Below are 12,603 nucleotides of genomic sequence, written 5' to 3'. Positions count from 1 at the left end.
TTCCGGCCCGCCTCTGGTCTCTGATTGGTCAGCGGCAGCACCGCCGGCTTCGATTGGCTGAGGCGCAGAGCGCGGGAGCGGCCGTTGCTTCCGGCTCGGAGCTGACCGCCTTTCCTCTCAGACGCCGACGGCCCCGCAGCCGCAGCCGCAGCCGCAGCGCGCCGGAGCTGTCCGGGCAGCACCGAGACGGAACCGCGGCACGGCGGGAGCGGTGCTGAGGAAAGCGGCGCCGGAGGTGTGCGGGAGAACGGCTCCGGGCCGGGGAGAGGAGAGGAACCGTGCGCGGCCCCAGCCACCCCGCCCTCCCCTCTGCCGTGGGATGCGGGGATTTGGGACGGCTGAAGGACTCGGGGCCCCAACCGCCGCAGCGCTGCTGCCCGCATCCGGCAGCACGACCCTAATCCCCCCGAGCCCTCCAGCGCTGCTCCCGGTGCCCCACGGGGCTGAGGTGGGCTGTGGGTACGGAGGCGGTGGGGGAGATACGGGGGGATGTGGGAGTTTAGGGGCTGTGGGGGCTGCAGAGGGGCTGTGGGGTAATATGGGGTATGGGGGGGGGTATAGGGTAATGTGGGGTGTAAGGGGATGTGGGGGGATATCGGGGGATGTGGGGTGTAGGTAGCTGTGAGGGGAATGTTGGGGAATATGGGGTTGGGGGGGCTATTGGGTGCTATAGGGGGCTTTAGAGGGGCTGTAGAGGGATATAGGGCTGTGTGGGTTATAGGAGGATATGGGGCTGTAGGGCTCTGGGGGGCCTTCGGGGGTGGATATAGGGGTATGTGGGGCTATAGGGTGCTTTATTGTGGCTACAGAGGAGATTTGGGGCTATAGAAAGCTGTGGGGACTATAGAAGAGGTATAGGGGGATATGGGAGAAGAGGGGACTATGCGGGGGATATAAGGGGATATGGGGCTATAAGGCACTGGGGGGCTTTAGGGAGGGTTTTGGGGCTCTAGGGGGATATAGGGTGCTATGAGGCTATAGGGAGCTGGGGGGACATGGGACTGTAGAGGGCTATTTGGGGAGCTACACAGTTCTGCGGGGAGATCATAAGGGGCTCTGGATGGGCTATAAAAGTGTTATAGGGGGATATGGGAGTATAGGGGGCTTTATTGTGGCTATAGGGAGATATGGGGCTATAGGAAAATGGGGGGACTATAGATGGATTATAAGGGGATATGGGGGGATATAGAAGACTGGGGGGCTCTGGAGGGGGGGTAGTTCCGATGTTGGGGGGCTATATGGAGCTACTGGGGAAGTTATACAGTTCTGTGGGGAGCCTATAAGGGGTAGTGTGAAGGCTGTAGGAGAGTTCTAGTGGGATATGGGACTATAAGGGGCAGTGGATGGGCTTTAGGAGGACTATAGGGTGATATGTCGCTCTAGGGGGTGCATGGGGGATATGGTTCTATAAGGGGCTGTGTGGGGCCATAGGGTGATAGGGGGCTATAAGGTGGGCTATAAGGGTTGTGGGGCTAGAAGGCTCCCCCCTCCCTTTAACGTGTTAATGGAACTATAGGGGGTTGTGGTGGGCTGTGGGAGGGTCTGTAGGATAATAGTGGGCTGGGGAGGGTCTATAGTGAGGGTTGTTATACTATAAGGGGTTGCGGGGGGGATGTAGAGGGGCTGAGAGGGGCAATGGGGGAATATAGGGAGATATGGGCCTATAGGGGGTGAATGGAAGATGTGGTTCCAGAATTGACTGTGTGGGACCCTAGGGTGATGGAGGGCTATAGGGTGGGCTATAAGGGGATGTTGGGCTAGAAGGCTCCCCCGCCCCCCCTCTCCCTCCCTTCCCCCTGGCTTTAACCTATCCATAACAGGGCGGCTGAAATGCCAGTCATGAAACTTAAATCAGAATTGGAGTTGTAGTGGAATAGAGTAGGATTGTTTTGTGGTCTTAAATCTGAAACGTGTTTTCTCCTTGGGCTTCAGGTACAGAAATTGTTTAATAATGACTTTGGAGAAGGTTTCGCTATCCAGTCTCCTGATCAAGAAGGTTTTTGGAGGACTTAACTATGAGTAGAGTTGCTGCTGAACGTCCACTTCCAACAAGCAAGCAGTGAGGTGCATTTCAGCCTTTGCTCACTGCAAGGTACCAGCCATTCAGTCTGTGCTTTGCGGTGATTTTCCATCAGCACTTCTGCTTGTATGTGAGCTATGTTGGGGATATAGGGAGATATGGGACAGAGGGAGCTGTGGTGGGGATATAGGGGACTGTGAGAGGCTATGGAGGGGCTATAGAGCTGATCTTGGGCTGTGTGGGGCCATGAGGTGATAGGGGGCTATAGGGTGGGCCATAAGGGGATGTTGGGCTAGAAGGCTCCCCTGCCCCCCTCCCCCCCTTCCCCTTGGCTTTAACCTATCCATAATAGAGTGGCTGAAATGCCAGTCATGAAACTTAAATCAGAATTGAAGTTGTATTGGAATAGAGTAGGATTGTTTTGTGGTCTTAAATCTGAAACATGTTTTCTCCTTGGGCTTCAGGTACAGAAATTGTTTAATAATGACTTTGGTGTTGCCTATCGTAGGCGTGGCGACCTGGTTCGGGAACGGCACGGCGACCAATCCCAGGCCGCTCGGTCCATCGGCTCACTGACACCAATGTGGTGGACGGCAAATGGCGTTTATTGGCGGGAGAAACAGCCTTATATAACCTGGGCACTGAACGCTATTGGCTATCGGGAGGGGGACCCTGTCTTCCCGTACAACGCGATATCTTCCGGGCGCCAGACCCTCACTACAACATATCCCCCCTCCCTATGCACAATTAAATTAGGTAAAATATAACAATATATAACAATCTTCAATAGAAAACTCAAATAGAACAATCTTCAATAGAAAACTCAAATAGAAAACATAAGGTGCTCTGAACAAGAACATTCTTATAACAGTTGTTGGTGCTCTACCAACATGATGTTAATCGGAAGAAAAAAGCGGATGGGCTGTGGCCTCAGGTGCACTCCCCATGGATGCGCCAGGTGAGCTGGATGTCCTCGAAGAGCCTCACCAGGTAGGCCTCATTCGCCTACAGCTGGGCTCTGGAAGCGCAGGTCGGTCTTGAAGTCCTGCGTGATCTCGCACACCAGGCGCTGGAAGGGCAGCTTGCAGATCAGCAGCTCCGTGGACTTCTGGTAGCGGCGGATCTTGTGCAGCACCACCGTGCCGGGCTGGTCACGCCGCCTGTGGCCAGCACGCTCTTGTGGGCCACCTTGGTGGCAACCGGGCCTTTCGCTTCCGCAGGCAGGGTCGAGGAGTCGACTGCTGCCTGGAGGCAATTTACAAATTGTGTAAAGCTCTCACTTCCATTTTGTCTTATGGTGGACCATGGCAATGGCTTAACAATAACTTTAGAGGCTGTGCAAATAGCATCCCTGGCCACACAAGTAGTTGTCATAACTTCATGGGCCTGGAGGCCCAGGGCCTGTGCTTGGGGGGTAATCATTGTTGGGTCTGTACCCATCAGCCGCTGCAGGCTGGAACCATGTAGCGGGTGATCCGCCCCAGTTACTTGAGCTAGTTGTCTTGCACAGTTATCTTCCCATTCTTGTTTAAAAACAATCATCCCTGCTCCGTCAAAAATTAGTCTACAAGTTTGTTTTATGTCAAATGGGAGCATATTGTCTCCCCCAAAAACACCATCTATAAGGGTGGAGACCATAGCTGAGTTAAGCCCTTTATCTGCAATTGCCTTAACAATTGCTTGTATATCCCTAGGGTTTATCGGCGAGTGGACCCTCTGTCCCTCATCCATCACTTGGACCAGGAACGCTAGTGCGGCCGATGGGGCCCAGTCAGCACATGCAATCTTTATTTTTCTCTAGTCTGTAAGAGGGATTTCTCCCCCTCGCGGTTTCTCTTTAATTTGGATGGGAATATTTCGGCTCTTAACGCTGTTCGTATTCGTTCCCTCCTCCTCCGAGTTTAAGTCAATTGCGAACCACTCGTCGCAGCTAGTCTCTGATCCGGAGTCAGAGCCCGACTGAGCGGCCACTTCCGGTTTCTCGTACCTTTTTGTTAGGCTCCGGCCCCGCCCGCCTCCCTTGCGGGCAGGCCGTTCCCTCCCTCTTGGTTCGTCCCGCCCTCTGCTCGGCGGGATGTTCGCCCCACAGCGGCTTTTCTTCAGACGGCCGCTCTGATTGGCTTTCCACCCTTCACTCACGCTCCCCTCACCTTCCCGGTCGCTCCCACCGCCTTTATCTAACACCTCCTCGATGTTCCCGCCAAGGGCGTCCTCCCCCTGCCCTCCCTCTCCTGGCTCGGCGCCATCTTGGGGCGCATAGGGGGGCGGTCGAGCCCAAATTTCCTCGGGCTCCGATTTCTCCGCGGCAGCCCTGGCCTCCTCGATTAACCCACCCCAGAAGGATTTAGCACGTTTCTGTCCCTCCGTGGGCGGGTCGGGGTTCGATTGAGAGGACACGTCATCGTCAGAGGGGTGCAAAGTCCGCGTGGCCGCCCCGACTCCCAGTCCCGGGGCGGCCGACAAACGGCTCTCTGCCGCCCTCCAGCTCTCCCGCTCCCGCATGGCCCTGCGCAGGGCCCGCGCGACTCTCCCCCACGACTCTAGGCTTCTCCCACAGCCCGAGGACATCGTCTCCTCAGTTAACGCTTTAGTGCGCTTATCCCACACTTCGGGGTGGAGAATATCCACCGGCTGGTCAATGACCCCAATTCGCAAAAGCCTCGCAATAGCGAGAGTAAAATCTTTGGGCTTACAATCGATGCCCCACTGCTTATCTAACTGCGATACGACCTTCACAAGGACTTCCATCCTCCTTGTTGGTCCGGGAGCGTCCTCCCCGCCGGGCTGGTCCTGCCGCTCCGGCCGCCGTTCACCCGTCCAGGCGAATCCCGGGTTTCGGCACCACTTGTTGCCTATCGTAGGCGTGGCGACCTGGTTCGGGAACGGCACGGCGACCAATCCCAGGCCGCTCGGTCCATCGGCTCGCTGACACCAATGTGGTGGACGGCAAATGGCGTTTATTGGCGGGAGAAACAGCCTTATATAACCTGGGCACTGAACGCTATTGGCTATCGGGAGGGGGACCCTGTCTTCCCGTACAACGCGATATCTTCCGGGCGCCAGACCCTCACTACAACACTTTGGAGAAGGTTTCGCTATCCAGTCTCCTGATCAAGAAGGTTTTTGGAGGACTTAACTATGAGTAGAGTTGCTGCTGAACGTCCACTTCCAACAAGCAAGCAGTGAGGTGCATCTCAGCCTTTGCTCACTGCAAGGTACCAGCCATTCAGTCTGTGCTTTGCGGTGATTTTCCATCAGCACTTCTGCTTGTATGTGAGCTATGTTGGGGATATAGGGAGATATGGGACAGAGGGAGCTGTGGTGGGGATATAGGGGACTGTGAGAGGCTATGGAGGGGCTATAGAGCTGATCTTGGGCTGTGTGGGGCCATGAGGTGATAGGGGGCTATAGGGTGGGCCATAAGGGGATGTTGGGCTAGAAGGCTCCCCTGCCCCCCTCCCCCCCTTCCCCTTGGCTTTAACCTATCCATAATAGAGTGGCTGAAATGCCAGTCATGAAACTTAAATCAGAATTGAAGTTGTATTGGAATAGAGTAGGATTGTTTTGTGGTCTTAAATCTGAAACATGTTTTCTCCTTGGGCTTCAGGTACAGAAATTGTTTAATAATGACTTTGGAGAAGGTTTCACTATCCAGTCTCCTGATCAGGAAGAAAGAAGAAGGTTTTTGGAGGACTTAATCACGAGAGGAGCTGCTGTTGATCCTCCACTTCCAAGAAGCAAGCAGGTGAGGACATTGTGCATCTCAGCCTTTGCTCACTGCAAGGTGCCAGCCACTCCATCTGTGCTTTGCGGTGATTTTCCACCAGCACTTGTGCTTGTATGTGAGCACCAGGCATCCGCTAACGCTGTCTGATAGCTTTAGGCTGGGCAGACACGGGAAGCACTGCCTGCAGCAGCAGCAGCTGAGCTCCGTGTGCCAGAGGAAGGAATGTGGCGTCTGGAGGAGCAGGAGGAGGAGACCCCGCGTGACTCTGCGTGTTCTGCAGGGCCGTTCCTCACAGACTGCCACTGACAGACGTTTGGGGCACTGCAGAGCCTGTTGGTGCGGATGAGGTAAAGCAGTGTTGATCTGTAATGCCATTTGATCTGCGTGCATGCAGGATTTCCCTGTGTTTGTATGTCTCAGTGTCTGTGGCCCTGGTTTTGTTCAGAGATGTCAGACCTCTGTGTTCCCCCTCCAGCTGGTTCTGAAGAGCCCTTCCATTTTTGAGAAGGCTGCGGGTTTAGTTCAGCATCTCCTGATGTGTCACACAGATTCAGGGCTTTCAAGAAGTCGCTTCTTTGAAGTGTTTAAGATGGTGAATTCTGCCAGACAGAGTGCTTGTCTAATCAAACGTTTTAACCCCAAGGTTTGTTCTGCAGGTCCTGATGATGGCATAGGCATTAAACAGCATGGAGCTCGTCGCTGGGGAGAGGCTGTGCATTGTGTTTTGAAGGGAGAGATAGAGGAAGGGTTTGAACAGCGTTGTGCAGGAATGGAAAGCTGGTAAGAGAAGAGGTGTGCGTTCAGAGAGCGAGGGCTGTATGGCTCATCTCTGTGTTCCAGCAGGAAATGCAAGGCAGAACTCTCTGCTCTCTGTTCTTTCTTGCAAGGTTGCTGCCCCTCAAAGTGCACTGTGGATGGGCAGCACGATGACAGCCCAAGGATGGCAGCAGAAGATGCAGCACAGCCCTCTCCAGCAGCAAGGTGCACTGATTTGTCTAGCTAATTCTTGAAGTAGAAGGTGCGTTTAGCTTCCAAAGTCAGTGGCTTGATAGCCTTAAGATGGCTTTGGGGTCTTCCTCTGTAACTCACATCCTAAGGCAGTGAAGGTGTTCCCTTGGTCTGTACAAGTGGTTCCTGTACAAAGCCATGGTTGTCTGCCTGTAACAGATAGTGAAGCTGATGGTTTTGTGACTGCAATCATGGAGTCGGCATTTTAATGGCAGTTGCACCCCACTAACATGCAGCTTGTTCTGACACAGGCAGGACACGGGCAGCAGGACTGCAGCTCCTCTGGCAGCTTTGCAGCTACATCAGGAAGCAGAAGACGTGGATTTAACAGAAGAACTCAGTTACTGGGATGTTCCCCTGTTCTTCCCCTACCTGTCCCCTTGCCTCAGCCCGGATTCCTCTTGCATTCTCGTAGGTGTCCCTTCCATCCCCCAGGGTGCTCCTTGCTTCCCCCAAGCTAACCCTTTACCTTCGCATAACAGCCCACCCACAATTTCCTCAGAGCCCCAATAGCTCCCTCAGTATTTCCCCAGCAAGACCCTGTAGGCACCCCACAACCCCCCAGAGAGCCCAGAGCCCTTTACTGACCTCCTCAGACCTGGTACTCCTCCCTCATTGCTGGCCAAAAACCTCACAAACCTCCATAGTCCCCAGCAGCACCCCATATCGCCCACTGGACTACCACTGAACCCCCTTATTTCCTCCCTCAGACCTCCCTTAACACCTCCAGGGCTCCTTACCAAACTCACAGAAAACCACACTCCCTGACAGCACCCCTGTCACCAATACCAGGCCCCTCCTCTCCCCCTGCTCCTGCAGGCTCTGTTGTCATATCCATCCCATGGCCGTATATCCCCCACACCCCGCCACAGAGCCCCATAACTCCTCCAGGAGCTCCTCAGACTTGGTGCACCTCCCCCACAGCCAGCCTGGGACCTCACAGAGCCCCATAGTCCCCAGCAGCACCCCTTATCCCTGCTCTGGGCTCCCCTAGATCCCCCCTATTTCCTCCTTTGGACCTCCCTAACCCCCCTTGGGTCATCCCTTGGATCTCGCAGGCCCCCACAGTCCCTGGCAGGACCCCCGTCACAAGTCCAGGACCCCAGTAGCCCACCTGGTGCTGCTGAACCCAGCATCCTCAGTGAGCTGTGCCACAGTGCGGCACACTGAGCCCTTCTGCATTGCTGCAGAACGGAACACATGCAGATCCCAGGTCAGTGGACACTGCTCTGCAGGTCACTGCCTGGCCCAGGAACTCCTCCCCTGTGCTGTCTGTGAAAGTCTTTTCTTTGCTCCTGGCACATCTTCCATCTCCAGAGCACATGAGATCCGAAACACTCTGCAAGTTATACCAGTTCTGTCGTGCCCAATCCACACCTGATAAAGAGGGTCGAGCACCATGTTTTTCTAAAAGATCAAATAATACATCTTCACTTTTCATGGTGGCAATGCTGTCACTCATTTTTCAATACGCTGAAAGATCTACACTTAGAGAGAGGGAGGTATACGTATTCAAAAGCTCAGGTAACTCCTTACCTCCCCCCCAGGGAGGCACACGACACCTACTAAAGAAATGCAAATGCTCCAATCAACTCTTCCCTTTCTCTGAGGGAAGCACACAAAAGGGTTCAAATTTCACACTTAAGTTACAAGATACTTAAATCACAAAATGCAGAAAGGATCTTCCCGAGGAGGCACACACGTAATCAAAGTTAATTCATACGTCCCCAAGAGGTATACACATAAAAAGTAAAGTTTCAGAATATGGAGCGGTCTTCCTGGAGAAGGACTCACGTTTAAGTTTTCAAAAATACCGCTCCATGCAACTCCAGGAGGCACACACAAAGACAAGAAGCTACACCAACATCTAAGTTACAGTTTCACTCCTTGCTAAAGCAGCACTTATGGGTTTCAATAAAGCAAACAAAAACTTCTTGGAGAGGCACACACGTTTAAGTCACAAAGTATCACTTCCTCAATTCCCCAAGAGGCGCAAACACAAAATCAAAAACAGGTTCAAATTCCGTACTTCAAAATAACTACAGAGAGGTCTTCCCGAGGAGGTGCACACGTATTAAACAACATGCAAACAGTCAAAATACGTCCCCGAGAGGTACACACATAAACAACAAAGATTCGGAATACGGAGCGGTCTTCCTGGAGAAGGACCCACGTCTAAATTTTCAAAAATATCGCTCCTTGCAACTCCAGGAGGTGCACACAGAAAAGTTTCAAACTATATCTGGAAGGACAACACTCTCACAGCGGGTATCCTGCCCGACTACGCCAAAATAAAAAATGTCACGCTCCAATTTATAGGAGGGAGCTGTGGTTCTTTTAATATCTGTATACCCGGTGTGAGATTAAGAAACAACGGTTCATATGTTAGTCCAACCAGTTTATTACAAGTCTAATTAGGGAGACGGGGAAGGGAAGGAGTGCGATAGAAAATCTAGGAAAAAGCAAGAATGCCGTGAAGCGGGGATAGTCACCACCAGGATCCAGCGGCGGTCCCGTTGCACGACGTTCCGAAGGTCCGAGGCAGAAGCAGCAGGGGGGGAGAGCAGCAGCGTGGAAGGCCTGGGGCAGCAACAGGTAGCAGGAAGAAGTCGCAGAGCCAGTCCAGGAGGAAGCAGCAGCAGGATTCAGGTAGCAGGCCCAGGAGAGTCCGTCAGCATGCAGGAGTTCCGTGGTGAGGAATCTGATGGCAGAAAACCATCACCCTCTCATGGTTTTCGATTCTTCTTTTTATCCTTCTCCTTCTCCTGCCTACGTGACATCCCTGGGTGCTTGAGCAGGAGTCCTGCGAGTACTTCCTGAGATGGCCATCTTCCTTGAGATAAGCCCACACAAAAGACCACTTCACAGCTATTAAGCTGCAGCTTATCTCTCTCTCGTTGCCCCCGGCCCAGTCCATCTGTCACCCTCGGACAAAAGATTTCGCAATCCTTGCCCAAGACTTGTCCATCAAACTTCTCCAGACAAAAGGTCTCTCAACCCCTGACCAGGACTTGCTTGAACTTGTTCATCTGTGTCCTTCAGACAAAGGATTTCACAACCCTTGCCCAGGACTTGCCTGAACTTGTTCGTCTGTGTCCTCAGCAAGCTTTGAGACAATTGTTATCGATAAAATAATGGACCAAGGGTTAAGGAGCCAATAATTGAATTTATTAATTATAAAGAACAAAGAACAAAGAGGCAATGCAGCGCTGGGCGACAGGGGACTCTGCGTTCCACCAACTGCCGCGAGGTTTGAACAGGTACGCGGTCCTTTTATGCAGTTCATCTTCCGTATTCGTGTCCTCCCGCATTCCTATCGTGGTGTACTCTGCGCATGATCCGGTTGTTGCTAGGGGGTCTTATTCTGCCTTTTGGTGGTCGTATGGGTTGAAGTAAGTAGTCTTCCTCCGTGTCCTTTTCTTGACCCCTTCTGGTGATTCCCATTTATGGTATACTACCCGTATAGGCGAATTTTATTGGTACACACTGTGAGAATATCCCGCACGAGAGCAAACCAGAGAACAGGCCATGGCATACCCGAGGAAGCGCCCGACATTGGGAAGGCCTGACATCATTCCCCAGTGCTCTTTGTTTAACGATAACAACTTTAAAGAAAATCACCATATCAATAGAACAAAGAGAGCACCGAGACACCTTGGAAACAACAGGATGACTACTGACTGGCACCAGATAACAAACAAATTAACAAGTAAATGGCAAATGTCAGCCTTCTGATAAGACCGCAAACCTGGAGCACCCACCCAGTGGGGAAGCAGGGGAGGAGGAATGCAAGGGGGAGAAAACAGGGTATACAGGCTGCCATGTTGTGTCCATAGGGGCGCTCCCGCTAGCGGGACGCCCGCCATTGCAATCGTGAATAAATTCTGCTTTTATCAGGGATACCGTCCTGACAAAAATTCTAAGCTTATTGGCTCTGGACAAACATTCTTGCTTTTTAACAATTTCCCCCCTTTTCTTTTATCGTTGAATGTTTGTCCTCCAATCTTTACAATTCCCCTTTTATGATTATGGAATATCACACTCTCTCCATTTACAATTTCTCTATTTCCCTCTGCGGAGTTGTTTGCATTAAGATTAGCAATTTCGTGGTGTCAAACCGCTTCTTTATCAGTTGTGATAAATATTTAATTATACATGGTCCAAATATTAACCCCAGAATAATCGTGATCAAGGGTCCAGCCAGAGCAGACAGTAAAGCAGTGAGCCATGGTGATACATTAAGCCAACCCTCATACCAGGATCTGCCTATTTCCCTATCCCTTTTTCGTTGTTCCAATCTTTTACGAAGTTCAGCCATGGAATCTTTAACTATCCCGGTATGATCAACAAATGAGCAGCATTCCTCTCGTAGTGCTATGCATAGTCCTCCTTCCTTTAGGAATAGGAGGTCTAATCCTCTTCGATTTTGTAATACCACCTCTGACAATGATTTGACCGAAGTTGTCAACTTATCAATTGATTGTTCTATTCTGTCTAGATCTTCATCTACAGCTTGTTGTAAACCTTGTATCTCAGTATTTTTGACGAGTGAGGCTATGCCGGTCCCGGCACCCACACCTCCAGCAATCAAGAGGGTTGCTAAAGTAATTGTTGTTATAGGCTCTCTTTTCTGTCTGGTGAGGCTCCCCTCCAGTTGATACATAACCTCTTCATCAGAATGATACATTAACCGTGGGATAAGTACTACTTGTATACAGAATTCAGATCTATTAAATACCTCTAACGATATACACGGTGTCATTCCGACGTCTGAACATACCCACTTTGCACCTGCTGTGGGGATTAACCATTTAAATTTTGCATTCGTTTTATTTGCTATTCTACTTCTAGATATTGTGCTGTTACAAAGACTTTTATATTGTTCTGGTACGGTTCCAATACACATTCCTTTCCCTGTGACATGTTGTATAGTCAACCCCTGGGTGTAATTACTATTCCATGGGCACGCAATAGGATTCGTTCCATTATTCCATGTGACCCTGCCTGGTTCCCCTATTGCCTCATAATAAGGTGGTCTAACACTATAGCACAACCAGCATTCGTTAGTTAAGTTTGGTTGTGTTTTATTCAGGGCGGCATATGCAGCTTGCATAATGCCCCACAGTGGATCACTGAGTGTAGGTGGCTTTGTCTTATACCTTCGACCTTTACTATTAGGGGTAATTATTGATGTAGGAACAGCAGGTGGCGGGGTTCTTTTGGTAGAAGGGGGTGGTGCCAAAACTATATTTGGGCCCATAGGCAGTGGGGAATCATGTGGCATACTTCTTTTTGCTATTCTAAATATACCACCTCTATCTGGACCCTCCTCCCAAAATCTGATTCCCCACATCCTTCCCACTAACCACACATCATCTCTAGGGTTTCTAACTGTTATATTGAGTACGTCACAACAGGTACAAATGCCTCCCCGTCCGAAACCTCCTTGTGAGCATTGGGGTAAGGCAGGGGTACAATTCGTGGAATCCCATCTTATTTCTATATGAGGGTCACTGGAAGACATCGGCCATCCGGATGCCCATGTTTCACAACCCCAATACCCACAAAAATAATGATTAGGTAAGTTACACCAATTCCGTCCTCTATTAGAGGCAGGGCAAACGTAAACCTCCGAACACCCCCTGCCCGATCCCATTATCAGATCATCCATTGGGATAGTGAAATTTACACTGGTTTGGTTTGTACAGGTTTGTAAGGGGTGGTCCGGTTGTTGTATATTAAATAATTCCCATATCATGGGCTCGTGTGGATTGCTGGGCTGTACCCCCGGGAGTAGAACAGATGTACAGACTAAAATGATTGTCTTTGGGGTCAAGTATCGTTCCTT

At 51.3% G+C, this 12,603-nt stretch overlaps 2 long non-coding RNA genes across 2 annotated transcripts; both read left to right on the top strand.

The window, feature by feature from the left end:
• Positions 1-97: 97 nt before the first annotated feature.
• On the top strand, positions 98-2,832 carry LOC149918354 (uncharacterized). Its single transcript, XR_016464880.1, has 3 exons — positions 98-448; positions 1,933-2,092; positions 2,529-2,832. It is a non-coding gene; the product is annotated as an uncharacterized LOC149918354 (long non-coding RNA).
• Positions 2,833-5,781: 2,949 nt separating this feature from the next.
• LOC149918353 (uncharacterized) lies at positions 5,782-12,162 on the top strand. Its single transcript, XR_016464879.1, has 3 exons — positions 5,782-6,094; positions 6,404-6,527; positions 6,635-12,162. It is a non-coding gene; the product is annotated as an uncharacterized LOC149918353 (long non-coding RNA).
• The last annotated feature ends 441 nt before the right edge of the window (positions 12,163-12,603 follow it).

The sequence above is a fragment of the Phasianus colchicus genome, chromosome 3 (assembly GCF_987193195.1).
Source record: "Phasianus colchicus chromosome 3, bPhaCol1.hap1.1, whole genome shotgun sequence".
Classification (NCBI taxonomy): Eukaryota; Metazoa; Chordata; class Aves; order Galliformes; family Phasianidae; genus Phasianus; species Phasianus colchicus.
Note: the sequence above shows the minus strand (reverse complement) of the source record. Positions and strands in the feature narration are given on the sequence as shown.